This window comes from Sinohyriopsis cumingii, chromosome 13 (assembly GCF_028554795.1).
Source record: "Sinohyriopsis cumingii isolate HCF-2022 chromosome 13, ASM2855479v2, whole genome shotgun sequence".
NCBI lineage: Eukaryota > Metazoa > Mollusca > Bivalvia > Unionida > Unionidae > Sinohyriopsis > Sinohyriopsis cumingii.
The window spans coordinates 34,982,606-34,993,652 of record NC_142973.1 but is presented as its reverse complement, the minus strand read 5'-3'; the positions used below and the strand labels follow the sequence as shown (position 1 = coordinate 34,993,652).

Below are 11,047 nucleotides of genomic sequence, written 5' to 3'. Positions count from 1 at the left end.
ACAAAATTACATTACTCTATCAAAAATGGGAATTGTCATTAGGCTATATTTGAAACATGAGACATGGCAGGTCAATTCCATGTGAGACCTGTCATTTCGGTACCATGTACGACAAGGCAGGTTGACTAAATATGATTGGTTTGATTTTGTAGGCTTAACACCATTTTTCAGCACATGATGGGCTGTACATGGTGAACAGTATATTTGGTGGGGGAAGAACACAGGGAAACCCGAGGAAGAACTAACAACCCATGGAAAGCTGCTTGCAAGTTTTGAGACTTTAAACCACATGTACAAGGGTGAGATGCCAATTACCTGTAAAAGCAAGTGCCTTAGTCCACTCAGACCACCGGGGCCCCCCAACTGTAAATGAAACATAGATCAGTTGCACATGAAACTAATCAAATCCATCATACTTCCTGATGTGGTGTAGGAAATCAACAAGAACAAGGCTCTGTTGTGCTTTTTAGAAAAAAAATTGATCCCAAAGGGATTTCTCTATCCCACATAAATGCATGGGTGGATTATTTCTTTTATTTATTAACGAGAATGATCGAGTACAAGATAGCTAATCAGTAATATGGATGTAACATAGAAATACTGCATGCTGAAAGATCTTAAAATGTTGGGTTTAAAGCAAGGTAAAACCATTTGAAAATGACATATTCATGACATTATAAAAAGCAAAATGATGTCATGCACAATGTTGCTGAGTGAAGGCATGTGGAATATAACTATGCCAAATGTTTGTTTCATCTGGGCAAACTGTATCGTACATATGTAGATATGAGAAGAATAACATGTTAAATACATGAAAAATGTCATTAGACATATTGTATAGACTGGAATGTCATATACATCTGGTTACATTGAGACATATCACTGAGTGTACTTTATAGATGGTGGACTGTCATGTACACATAGTGAAATTTAGACATATCACTAAATGTACTGTATAGTTGGTGGAATGTCGTACACCTAGCAAAATTCAGACATATCACTAAATGTACTGTATAGATGGTGGAATGTCATACACACCTAGTGACATTGAGACATATCACTAGATGTGTGAGTGTGATTTAGATTTTTGATGTAGCTTCAACAACTTTTCAGTCATATCGCTACAATGTCTGCACTGTGACAGTTTAAAGTTATGTCTTAGCACAGGGGCATCATGTTGATGACATGTAGCATGATGTCCCACCCAGTAACATTATCCTGACACCAGGCCGACCAGTCCTAACACATACCTCTTAATGCTGAGCGCCAAGCGAGGCAACTGTTAGTACCATTTTTAGAAGTCTTTGATATGACTTGGTTTGAACCAACGACCTCCCGCATCCGGGGTGGATGCTCTTACCACTACGCCACCAGAGCGGTCCACTAGCTGTACTGTATAGTGGTGGAATGTCATGTACACCAATGAAATTTAGTCATATCACTAAATGTACTATATAGATGGTGGAATGTCATGCTTATTAGTGACACTGAGACATATCACTGTGTGTACTTTACAGATGGTGGAATGTCATGTACACCAAATGAAATTTATTCATATTACTAAATGTACTGTATAGATGGTGGAATGTCATGTACACCTATTGACATTGAGACACATCACTAGATGTACTGCAGGCCGGGCCCAAAGTCAAAACGAACAAGGCAACTGCCTCGGACCCTGCGCTGCTGATGGAAATCAATTTGGCAAGGCAATTGTTTTGCTTGGGGCCCTGCTCATCACTTGCTGCCTTGGGCCCTGCACATCCTTGGGCTGGGCCTGATGTACTGTATGAATGTTGGAATGTCACGTACACCGAGTGATACTGAGACATATTACTAGATCTACTTTACAGACAAGGTAATGTTCTGTGAGTTCTGTTAGTGAGGGTCATCTTTCTATTGCCTGCCCCACTTGAACTTTACATGCTATAACTATCTATCTCTTGAAGCTACAAGATGTCATATAAACTGCCTAAAGGAAACTAACTTGTTTCAACTGCTTAAACATAATACTTGTCACATCTTTCACAAATAGCATTGGTCTTCCAAAATCAGGAAAGCAAACTACATACTCATACATCATCATCGCCTACTGAGTATGAATCACACATCATAGCCTACGGAGTATGAATCACACATCATCACCTACTGAGTAGGAGTCACACATCATAGCCTACTGAGTATGAATCACACATCAATGCCTACTGAGTATGAGTCACACATCATAGCCTACTTAGTATAAATCACACATCAATGCCTACTGAATATGACTCACTCATCATATCCTATGGAGTACGAGTCAAACATCACAGCCTACTGAGTATGAATCACTCATCATATCCTACTGAGTATGAATCACACATCATAGCCTACTGAGTATAAATCACACACATCATAGCCTAATGAGTATGAATCACACATCATAGCCTACTGAATAGGAGTCACACATCATAGTCTACTGAGTAGGAGTCACACATTATAGCCTACTGAGTAGGATTCACACAAAAGCAGAGCCTACTGAGTATGAGTCACACATCATCATAGCCTACTGAGTACAAGTCACACATTATCATAGCTTACTGAGTATGAATCCCACATCATAGCCTACTGAGTATGAATCACACATCATAGCCTACTGAGTATGAGTCACACATCATAGCCTACTGAGTATAAATCACACACATCATAGCCTACTGAGTATGAATCACACATCATAGCCTACTGAATAGGAGTCACACATTATAGCCTACTGAGTAGGAGTCACACATTATAGCCTACTGAGTAGGATTCACACAAAAGCAGAGCCTACTGAGTATGAGTCACACATCATCATAGCCTACTGAGTACAAGTCAAACATCATCATAGCTTACTGAGTATGAATCCCACATCATAGCCTAATGAGTATGAATCACACATCATAGCCTACTGGGTATGAGTCACACATCATAGCCTACTGAGTATGAATCACACATCATAGCCTACTGAGTATGAGTCACACATCATAGCCTACTTAGTATAAATCACACATCAATGCCTACTGAATATGACTCACTCATCATATCCTATGGAGTACGAGTCAAACATCACAGCCTACTGAGTATGAATCACTCATCATATCCTACTGAGTATGAATCACACATCATAGCCTACTGAGTATGAATCACACATCATAGCCTACTGAGTATAAATCACACACATCATAGCCTACTGAGTATGAATCACACATCATAGCCTACTGAATAGGAGTCACACATCATAGTCTACTGAGTAGGAGTCACACATTATAACCTACTGAGTAGGATTCACACAAAAGCAGAGCCTACTGAGTATGAGTCACACATCATCATAGCCTACTGAGTACAAGTCACACATCATCATAGCTTACTGAGTATGAATCCCACATTATAGCCTAATGAGTATGAATCACACATCATAGCCTACTGGGTATGAGTCACACATCATAGCCTACTGAGTATGAATCACACATCATAGCCTACTGAGTATGAATGACACATTATAGCCTACTGAATATGAATCACACATCATAGCCTACTGAGTAGGTGTCACACATCATAGCCTACTGAGTATGAGTCACACATCATAGCCTACTGAGTATGAATCACACATCAAAGCCTACTGAGTATGAGTCACACCTCATAGCCTACTGAGTAGGAGTCACACATTATAGCCTACTGAGTACGAGTCACACAGCATCATAGCTACTGAGTATGAGTCACACAGCATCATAGCTTACTGAATATGAGTCACACAGCATCATAGTTTACTGAGTATGAGTCACACAGCATCATAGCTTACAGAGTATGAGTCACACAGCATCATAGCTTACTGAGTAGGAGTCACACAGCATCATATCTTACAGAGTATGAATCACACAGCATCATAGCTTACTGAGTAGGAGTCACAATGCATCATAGCTTATTGAGTATGAGTCACACAGCATCATAGCTTACTGAGTATGAGTCACACAGCATTATAGCTGACTGGGTATGAGTCAGACAGCATCATATAGCCTACTGAGTACAAGTCATGCATCATCAGAACCTACTAAGTTGAGTCAATGTCAGAGCCTTCTGATTATGATGGTATTCATAAATCGCTATCTAGAAGCAGAGATTATTATTGTTTGGCCTTTGGAATTTATAGCTTCTTCTCATTAGTAAAATGAACCACTTTCTAGTAAATAACAAGCGGAAATTAAATTCAGTCTTTAGGGGCTTTATTAACTTCTAGCTTCTTATATGTGATATCTTATAGTGGACCCCCACTATATTGACAATGCATGTCTGTTGTATTTTCAATACGTTATGCAGGCTACAGTGTTCAGATCAACTAGGTCATTACAAGGGTTTTGTGAAAAACTGTTAGTGTTCACATGACTGTTAAAGTGTTTATATCAACCATATATTTGCCTAATGGGTCATTATAAGTTTTTTTTTAAATCTGTTAAAGTGTTGATATCAACCAGCTATTTGCCTAACGGGCCATTACAATGTTTGTTTTTTTTTTAAATAACTGCTACAGTGCTCACATGAACAAGATGTTTGTCTAAAAGGTCATTACAAGGGTTTTATGAAAAACTTACTGTTTTCATATCAACCAGAAGTTTGCCTGTTAGATCATTACAAGGGTTTTGAGAAAACAACTTTCACCTACAGATATGAACTGTTGTATTTAAATTGTCAAAGTTTAAAAATTACAGAGATAAGGTGTTACTGCTGCTGAAAAAATGTTTTACACAGGTCTTAGTTTATGTTTTTATACCCAAACTAAGAGACCCATCAAGAATGCAGCATGCCCTTGATTCCCTTTATCAGGCAAGAAAATAAAATATACTCAGATTTCTGGAACAGTGATGTAAAAATAAAACATCTAATTTTTCTCTTCCATTCATGCCCTTTGTTCATTATTTGCACTTATGGTTGAAGGGCTTGTGTCATGGCCTGCCATCTGTCATACATCCATTGTTATTGCTTCTGAATTGCTGGAAAGACTGCCGTTATACACACATTCATTGCAAGGTCTACACTGGTCCTGAATAAATATAGTGACCCAGAGACATCCAGTATGGCTACCAAAATCATATCATTGCTACTCCTCCTGAATGGATGATCACAAAATGAGGTTTTCACTAAAGAATTCGTGTAATATCCTGGTGCAGCTATAAAAATGAAAAATTTACAGAAGTGCTGAAAGCTTACAAATATGCAGCCTAACAAGAATATGAAAATGTATTGCTTTGCAAGGTTCAATTAAATAGCAGCATCATCAATATAATAGTTTTACTCATCATTTAACAATTTAAACATATCAAAAAATAAATATAAATGCATAAATGATGTAACTGAACATATGAGCTTTGAAACATGAGGTAACTTTCATGGTTATTACTGCTGCATTTTTGAAAGTTTGATAATATTTGAATGAAAAGTATAAATTATGACCTGCTCATTATTATAATGTTCCTGGATTAAATCATATTGCATCATTTAGTTAACAAGTATGGAACTTAAACTGTTGACAATAACATATTGGATCATTAAGTTATCAGGTATAGAATATTTGTTGACTGACATATTGCATCATTTAGTTATCAGGTATAGAACACAAACTGTTGACAATGACATACTGCATCATTAGGTTATCAGGTATAGAATATTTGTTGACTGACATTTCATCATTTAGTCATCAGGTATAGAATACAAACTGTTGACAGACAGTGACATATTGCATCATTAAGTTATCAGGTAGAGAACATAATCTATTGACAGACACTGAAACACTGCATCATTTAGTTATCAGGTATAGAATACAAACTATTGACAAGTGACATATTGCATCATTAGGTTATCAGGTATAGAATATTTATTGACTGACATATTGCATCATTAGGTTATCAGGTATAGAATATTTATTGACTGACATATTGCATCATTAAGTTATCAGGTATAGAACATAAATTTTGACAGACAATGACATTGCATCATTAAAGTATCAGCTATAGAACATAAACTGTTGACAGACTCTTATATTCAAAAAGAGCAGAAGAAGGTGGTGATGATTTTAAAGAGTATGTCTTGAAGATTGCATGTGACATGACTACAATTGCATGTGAGATGACTGACTGCACGCGAGATGACTAAGATTGTATGTGAGATGACTGACTGCATGTGAGATGACTAAGATTGTATGTGAGATGACTGACTGCATGTGAGATGACTAAGACTGTATGTGAGTTAACTACTATTGCATCAAAATGTGAATCATATTTAATTCAATCAATAAACAGACTGATTTTCACCTTCTCAACAAAATCTTCAAGCAGAAATAAACTGGATACAGGACAGACATTCCTGTATATATGTTTCAAAGAGATGAACAGCATTATCAGTTGATGTTAAATAATTTTATAATGGAAGACAGTGCATTATGTTTGTAGACATAGATGGAAACGGAGTGAGCATATAACAGAAACAAACCAATAAATATTTGGGCTGAAATACAATAAAAGCTGAAGCTTCAGATAAAAAGTAAAAAGGTAATCATTTGTAAAAATCTGAAATAGCAGTGCTACCTTTATTCTAAGCTACTGGTTGAAAAGCATTTTTAACCTTGAATATTCAGGAGATTATTTCCTATTTTACAAGAAACAAAACAAAAATATCCATTAGAACTCACATTTAGCATCAGAAAGATAATATATTTCCTTGACGATATCGAGATATCCACTACAGACACAATGAACCTCTTGTTCATCATGTGTTGGAAGTTAAAAGTATTTTAGATTTTTGAAGTAAGAAATGCTTCAAAATGGAAACCTTCCACATGCTGTGAAAGTCTTATTCATTACACATGAGAAAAGAGAATTAAATTATCTACATGTTTTAAAAAATTGTCAAACCAAAACTGTAATCCATATTAAGACCTTGACATATATTAAAATGTTTAAGAGTTTCAAAAGGGCATGAGTAAAGAAAGATATCCAAAGAAAACAATATTATAATGAAAAGTGACGAAATCATGACATTTTATTTAATTCTGTTGGAGACATTTTGAAGAATACAGAAAGTCTGAATACATAATTTTGTGTGGAAAAAATACCATTAACTGTAAAACTAAACTGTTTAAAGAAAATAGTATTACAATATCTGCAATAACTACAGTGAGAGCCAAGATTATATCTATATTGATAGAAATGATTATATCTGTATTAATAACAATGATTATATCTGGATCAACAGCAATGATTATATCTGTATCAATAGCAATGATTATATCTGGTTCAATAGAATGATTATATCTGGATCAATAGCAATGATTATATCTGGATCAACAGCAATGATTATATCTGTGTCAATAGCATTATTATATCTGTATCAATAGCAATGATTATATCTATATTGATAGCAATGAATATATCTGGATCAATAGCAATGATTATATCTGGATCAATAGCAATGTTTATATCTGGATCAATAGCAATGATTATATCTGTATCAATAGCATTATTATATCTGTATCAACAGCAATGATTATATCTGTATCAATAGCATTATTATATCTGTATCAATAGCAATGATTATATCTATATTGATATCAATGATTATATATGTATCAATAGCAATGATTATATCTGGACAAATAGCAATGATTATATCTGGATCAATAGCATTATTATATATGTATCAACATCAATGATTATATCTGTATCAATAGCATTATTATATCTGTATCAATAGCAATGATTATATCTATATTGATATCAATGATTATATATGTATCAATAGCAATGATTATATCTGGACAAATAGCAATGATTATATCTGGACCAATAGCAATGATTATACCTGTATCAACAGCAATGATTATATCTGGATCAATAGCAATGATTATATCTGGACCAATAGCAATGATTATATCTGTATCAATAGCAATGATTATATCTGTATCAATAGCATTATTATATCTGTATCAACAGCAAAGATTATATCTATATTGATATCAATGATTATATATGCATCAATAGTGATGATTATATCTGTATCGATAGCAATGATTATATCTGGATCAATAGCAATGATTATAACTGTATCGATAGCAATGATTATATCTGGATCAATAGCAATGATTATAACTGTATCGATAGCAATGATTATATCTGGATCAACAGCAATGATTATAGCTGTATCAATAGCAATGATTACAGCAGCTGTTGCTCCAACTATGGTTGACAATAGTTTATGTATTGTAACTGTCTGTAAAAGAGGTGATGCTCCATCTAGCCATCCTACTCCATGTCTTCCAGATCATCATTCTCAGACTACAACTACTGCTGCTCCTGACGATTCAGTTATATAGGCCTATTCGATAAGGGTTTGTTACCGCCCCTAACAATAGACTCCCTTGAAGAGCTCTTTGGTACAATGAAATCAGAAACCATGTGTGTGAATTTACAATCCCTATTTCCGGCAAGCAATACTCCCGCTATGGGTCTCACTGGATAGTTTATCTAGTAATTTTCATCCGACAATGACCTATTGCAGAAAAATGAGAATAATTTTACACTGAAGATACAAATAAAAACAAGATACAAATAAAAACAAGATACAAATAAAAACAAACTATAGTCTGACTCTACATCCCAGTTTGTTTGTACCCCCCTTCCGATTTCAAAAACGAGAACGTTTAATGTGATAAATAGTGCACAGAACTAAGTCAAATGAATCACTGATTTATAATTTCTAACCTGACTGTGACCAGAATGGCACTAATGTTGGTATCCCTTGCACCATTTCATGCTTAACGGACTTTCCACACTAACACGGCGCCATATTGCGTAAACTAGGCTAGTTTATTTCCATCAGGCAACATAATGACGTAGTTCGTCCTGTTCGGCAACTGCTGAATAATTGCGTAAATTACATAACGTTGAGAGTTTGGAATTATATCCCTCTGCATACATGAACATAGAAATTAAACCGCTTGTTAAATCCACATGAAAAGCAAATTTGTAGTTGTCATTATTTTCCTTTGCTTGATTCGACATTATACATATCGGAAGCAGACGACTTGTGTATGTACATCTGTAGTCATGATACACCCCTTTGATGAAAATGGACTTGTCCAGAAACTGGAAACGGATCCGAGCATGTCCGTCTATTGCACTGAAAACTTCCGTTAAGCATGAAACTCGAGCAGCAGGGAGGGCGAACAACCTCTAATTGGTTCACCCGTATTTTCGCAAAATACGACTACCTGGGGATCACAAAAATCGTTAAAAAAATGCGATATTCAGCGTAAAACGACTTCGTCAACGACAAATTGGTTTACCTATTATCGCTGATGGTTTTTTCTTCTTCTATGCAACTTAAGTAAATACGCGCGATTGTCGGTGACGCGTTGAGAGCGTCGCCCTCCCTGCTGCTCAGTTAAAAATTTTATCTAACCCGATTCGATACTGTGTTCGAGGATCATGTAAATTTATTGTTATAAACCCGTACGGGGTTATTTTAGCACAACTAAAGAAATTTTTTAATTTATTTATGTCCATATCACCACTACACCAGGTCTGATGAATATTTCGTAACGTGTGAGTATCAACTCCGTTAAAGACAGTAAGAATATTACAGTTATCCCTGATCACTTTAGGGATCTGTGTATGCCGCTAGGTTACATAAATTACGTCTGTGTTTTTGTGTCTACCTCTGGAAAATATCCTAGCTGGATTTGATTGTTTATCCAACATTACGTCATCGTAAACAACTAAATTGTTAATTGACCCATCAATATCATCAATACTTGGCGCTTCATTGATGTCAGTTATAAATTCAACAACATCGTCTCCGCTTAACGATTTTGCGCTTTCATTATAATCTTTTAACACTTCATAGCATCGTTGATCGTCTACAGATGGAGCTACCAAATATAATTTATCCCACCTCATCCACTTCATTATTAAATTAAGTAACAACTGCGTCTTGCCACTTCCAGATGGACTATAATAATCATACGAACAGAATTTGGTAGCGCTGCATGATGCTTAACTGGTTCTCGTTTCCTTGTTGCAGAAAAGTCGGTGATTTCTATTAGAAAATGTATAAAAAGAATATGGATTTATAGTGTGTTAAATGCAGGGCGCGCACATCGACAAGTGATCTAACAACCATTACAACAAAAAATAGATCTGCGGTTACGGGCAAGTGTGAACGATGCGGTACAAAGAAATTTAAATTTGTCTCCACTGACAAGTCAGGTGAAAAAGCAAAACCAAAGTCAAAGTCAAAGCCAGCGTCAAGTAAAACAAAACAAGCAACACGGGGGTGACATCGCAGCAAAATTAGGAAAACTACCTGGGACTCCGTGGGCTAAATACCCAGGAGATAAACATCTTCCAGGATATAGTTACTGCGGCCCTGGAACCCGACTTCATATCAGACTTGATGACCAAGATCAACTAAAACCAGGTGAGTATCCGATAAACGCTGTTGATAAGGCGTGTCATGCTCATGATGTAGCTTATAAAAGTAAAGATCTGCAGCATAGACATCTCGCAGATGTGAAATTAATTCACGCGTTAAATTCCATCACTGATAAATCTCTCAAGGAAAAATTAGCTAGCTGGTTAATAAAATCCGCGATGAAAGGTAAATTAGCGCTAGGTGCTGGTAATTAATTATAATGGAGTCGATTTATTATTCCCCAAAAGGATATTGGAGGGGTAGCGCAGCAATTAGTAAACTCGCTGAAGCAGCAAAAGTTACGCGCGATACTGCTAAAAATTGGTTATCCAAACAGGCAATATGGCAAATTTACCAACCACCGCCTAAACAAATTCACTTTGCGCATTTCAATGTTAGTGTCCCTAATGAAGTTCACCAAGCTGATATATTATTTCTGCCACACGATACCATTAAAATCCGAAGACGTCAAATAACATATAAATACGCGTTAATTGTAGTTGATGTTGCAACTAGATACAAAGATGCGGAACCGTTAACGACTAAAACAGCATCTGAAGTAGCCAATGCT

The 11,047-nt window shown here is 35.9% G+C and overlaps 1 long non-coding RNA gene across 1 annotated transcript; it reads right to left on the bottom strand.

Moving 5' to 3' along the window:
* Nucleotides 1–4,221: 4,221 nt before the first annotated feature.
* LOC149785190 (uncharacterized) lies at nt 4,222–9,282 on the bottom strand. Its single transcript, XR_016425369.1, has 2 exons — nt 8,766–9,282; nt 4,222–8,553 (listed from the first exon to the last, which is right to left on the bottom strand). It is a non-coding gene; the product is annotated as an uncharacterized LOC149785190 (long non-coding RNA).
* Between the last annotated feature and the right edge of the window lie 1,765 nt (nt 9,283–11,047).